The sequence below is a fragment of the Macrobrachium rosenbergii genome, chromosome 1 (assembly GCF_040412425.1).
Source record: "Macrobrachium rosenbergii isolate ZJJX-2024 chromosome 1, ASM4041242v1, whole genome shotgun sequence".
NCBI lineage: Eukaryota > Metazoa > Arthropoda > Malacostraca > Decapoda > Palaemonidae > Macrobrachium > Macrobrachium rosenbergii.
This window is the reverse complement of record NC_089741.1, coordinates 2829390-2834053: the sequence shown is the minus strand read 5'-3', so window position 1 is coordinate 2834053 and position 4664 is coordinate 2829390. Positions and strand designations below refer to the sequence as shown.

Below are 4664 nucleotides of genomic sequence, written 5' to 3'. Positions count from 1 at the left end.
GTTCCATTGTGATTGTCGGGCGGACTAGCAAAAGAAAAATGATGGTAAAATTATTAGTTCTTCATATTTTCAAGAAATCTGCCTTTACTTTACTTCTAGCATTTAAGGACAAATCCTAGCTTTTAGGTATGTAAATAAACACTGAATTTCACTAAAAGAACAATTTTTCATATTCAGTCACAGATGAGTCTTAAAAATTTAAATTATTATTAGCTAAATGAAAATAATGTAAGGCAAACTGTTTTTATAAAAATAGTATTGTAAGATTTTGGATTAAAATAGCAGGACCAATGCTAAAAGAAGTCTTTTGCTCATTGGAACATAAGATAAACAAGAGTGCATTAAGTTCAGCTCATAAATAAACAATTAAAATATACATTGCCAGAAAGAAGTTCAGAAAAATACAAGAGGACAATAATGAGAACTTGATTTAAACTAGATTAATGTTACAAGCTGCTAAAAAAAAAAAAATGATAAACTCCGCTATTTAAAACCGAACTCCTACAGCTTTACTGCCAGTTCTTATAAGAATCAGTCAGAAGTATCATCAGCAAGTGGTCAATTATCCTCACATACCAATACCATACTGTACATCTTGGATGCATTTTAGATCTTTCTGTTTATTAAATGAAGGGCTTCAACTCAGCAGTTTTTAGGTTCTCCCTCCTCCTTCCTTTCAACACCTCAGCATTATACACCCATTGGAACGGCCCACTCTAATTCATGCTGTAAACATGAATGACCAAATCGCCTCAACAGAATCTGATAAATATTTTCAACTATGCAAATTCTGTTGGCCTTTCTCGCACTTACCATCGACATTTCTTCAGCTATATCAAACTTAAATATTTACTTATTTATTACACCAACAACTCTCGTCACTGAAACACCATCAATCCTACATTCTTTGAAAAGCGCCATTTTTGCTACAAAAAATCCAATTTGAACATTTCTCGACATGATTAATAACAAAGATATAAAGTAAGCATAAACAACAGACAGATGAGAATGACCAAAAACATACCAATTTCCGGAAACGAAGGGCAACAATTTTTCTGCTTATACCTTATAAAGCCCACAATAACCAAGCAACACACTAGTCATTAATATATAAAAATAAAACTACTTAAGTGCCAAGTTCGTTGAAAAACTGGTAGCAAAAGGATTATAATATCTGTGGCCTAATGGAAAAGTAATAGAAAGGGATTACGATAAATAAATGATAACCTGATATAACGCCAATAAATAATTTTACACTCCCTGATATCAAAAGGACCAAGATGGTGATGCTAATTTGTGATGCTACTACTCAGTTTCACACAATATACAGTACCATATGCTGAATCTTTGGCCTCGTCTCATTAGAAGTGATTGAGTTTAGGAGTTTGAAGACATATAATAAAGGAAATTAGGTAATACATAAGTACCAAGATATCTAGGTAATACTGTTCCTTTCAAAAGTTCTTCAGTGAGAGTAAAAATGGGTCACTAAAAGGATAAGGATCTGACCATGTGGCAGTTATTTCTGTTGATAAAAGTTTAAGAATAGCTAATTAGGAAGGAGTTAGTTACAAACTCTGACTTTGGCCACTTTTACCATGTGTTCATCACCATGAAATAATTCTTACCATTATCTAACTTGAACCTACTTTGCTTGACCTTGTTTGTCTTAAATATACAATTTGTTACACAAGACTTCTTTCTGTTATTGGCAAACTGCCCTCCATTCATTCTTTGCCCTTTTTTTATGTATACATCGCAGGTAAAGGTCAGGACAACCTCTGTCCCTAATATTAATCAAAGTCAGCAGTAGACTTGCTCATCTGAGGGCCACATTTAAGCAAAATTGCATTTTTATCATTATGAGAAGCCTAAAGCCATAATCTGCTTTGCTTGTTCACAGTGCACACTGCATGCACTTCTTGCCATGGTCTTCATCTGCTGCCTCAGAAATCTTCAAACAACTAAACCAGCTATTCAAAACCCATCATTCAAAACTACTCAGATTAAGTATTATTTTGATATCCTAAAATAACAAGTCAACTGAATTACATACAGTAGAGCATAAATGAATGATCAGGAAGCAGATCTGCACAGATCTACACAATTGGTTACCATTAAAAGAAATGAAACAAGAGTTCATGGTATGAGAGGAGGCTGTTCCCCAAATGGAATAGGGTTTACAGAGGCCTCAAAAGTAATATATTCTATATACATAAAAATGTATGTATGTATGTATGTATGTATGTATGTATGTGTGTGTGTGTTCCAGCAAAACTCTGAAATGCATTGAGCAATTTCATCCAAACTTGGTATACATATGACTTACTATCTAGAAAAGAGTAATATTGGGGTAATACATCACTAGCATTAAAGGGGGTGGGGGTGAGAAGGACTTCTCTGAAATGGGGCTGGTTCTACCTGTAGACTTAGTAACTAAATAAACTCCACGAATTTATCATACATCATTTCAGTATACATATGACTTATCATCTGGAAAAGAATACTGTGGGGAGGTAAGACATCAATGGCACCAAAGGGGGTGGGGGTGGGAAGGGGTGACGCATAAAAATAACCGAAAACAACAGATATTAGTTGCTAATCCATAGTTTTCGAGGTCACTGAGATGATTGGTGACACTCCCAATACCATTTAAGTCCAAGTTTAGATCTGTCAAAAATGACAGATATTAGTGTCTAATCCATAGTTTTCGTGGTCACTGAGATGAATAGTAACACTCCCAATGACCTTTAAGTCCAAGTTCAGCCCCGATAGGAATGGGGGGTGAGGAGTGAAATATAAAATGTCAAAAATGCTGGGCAATGTAAATGAAGCAACTATCTTAACAGGAGAGAGAGAGAGAGAGAGAGAGAGAGAGAGAGAGAGAGAGAGAGAGAGAGAGAGAGAGAGAGAGAGAGAGAGAGAGAGAGTTTATTGGTTGTCATTCAGATTTTTCCCAGGCAGTGCCGGGTTGGTCAGCTAGTTATTTTATAAAAAAGAAGACACCTTTGGACTGCTTAGTTTGCATTCCTCTTCTTGATGGCTCACATTCTGGGGTATTGCTCCCTGCTCTTACGAAGAAGCACAGGTAAATACTTACGAAAGAGCACATAATATTATGTAAGCATATAACTTCAGCAAAAGCAGAAACATATTTAATAGACAGCTCTCATAGCACATCTTGTCACTGTGAAGAAAATAAAACTAGATTTGCTCTCAGATCCATCCCATTCCTAAATATAATTACCTCTAGACTGTCCCTTTGCCAAACCCCTCCTTGAAATTCCATATAAAACCATGAATAATTTCAGAGACATCTTGTGGTCTAACAGAGAACAAACAAAAAAGTAAAACAGAGACACATGAGAATGCAAAACTTCATCCAGCCTTGAAGAAACACAGCACACACACACAAAAATAAGGTTACATAAATAGCAAGGAATGAAGAAAAGAGAGAAAACATCGCCAGTGAATTTTGTAGCAATGTGGTTTTAAAATACAAAATCTTGTTGTCAACACCTGCAAATGCAAAGATCTTCTGAAAATCAAATGATATGCAAGAATAATCGGGCCAGAAAAGTATAATGCTCGTGTCTCCAAAAGACTTTTAAATAGTTACACAATAATATGCCTTCTTCATAATTAACTCGCAAAGATAATTACAATTCATGAGGAAATTTACCACTTGGTTGTAGTATCTCTAGCACTAATTACCGGGACTGAAAGATTTAAATCTCTTTTGTTTTGCTGAGTGAATGAGAGTAAAACTAGAGCTTGAAGTTTGTATTAATGTTTGTATTAATAATTTCATCACCAGGAATGCTTTTACATTACCATTCTGAAGATTTGGATTTAAGTGGTGGCCTTAGTGTTAGACAAGCAGAGGGAAAGTAATTATTCAGCAATCTTCAGTTTCAACCTCATAACAATGTACATCATGTTGATTTGTTCTCTTTTACCTAAAACTCTTAATGTGGCTACTGCAGAGACTCGTCCTAAATGATTTGCCGAGTGCAGCGATAGATTCCAGCATCCTGGCGTTCAGCAGACGAAATAGAAAACGTTCCTCTGCTAGAAACCTAGAAAGTAGAACTGTGATTAGTATACAGTTACTCTGAATAAAGAAGATACACTTGACACTGTCCACATAGTAGTGCAGTATCATTACTATGATCATTACACCAGACATATATTAGGTGATCCTGCAGTTAATTTATCAAGATGAAAATGGTGATCAGTTTTACAGATATACAAACTCTCCAGTAAACATTAGTTTTAATCTGCAGACTAATTACTCAACAACAAAATTAATAAGCAACTTCTGCGAAGTTACCAGCATAGATTAATTAAAAAGTTTTTAAGCTCAATGATTCAACATAATTGACTCTCACACTAATTGTTTGTTTGCATACCTAATCAACAAACTGAAATTAATTTTCTGCCTGCACGCCAAGACAAAATGAATCAACTTTCCTTTCAAAACTGATCACACAGACCTGGCAGACCAGCATAATTTTTACATAAACAACCTGGCAATTACCACACTCAATCTGCCCATGTCCTACCACTAAAAAGCCACCACTAACAAAGCTTTGCTCTACCTTCAAAGCTTAAGGTCGACCTCCACTAGCTCAGACACAGCATAATTTCCACATAAATCTCTG

General features: G+C 35.3%; 1 protein-coding gene across 3 annotated transcripts in view; it reads right to left on the bottom strand.

Moving 5' to 3' along the window:
• Positions 1-4664, bottom strand: part of Pxn (Peroxidasin) — a 742345-nt gene that overhangs the window by 262678 nt on the left and 475003 nt on the right. The gene's annotated exons all lie outside the window — the stretch shown is intronic.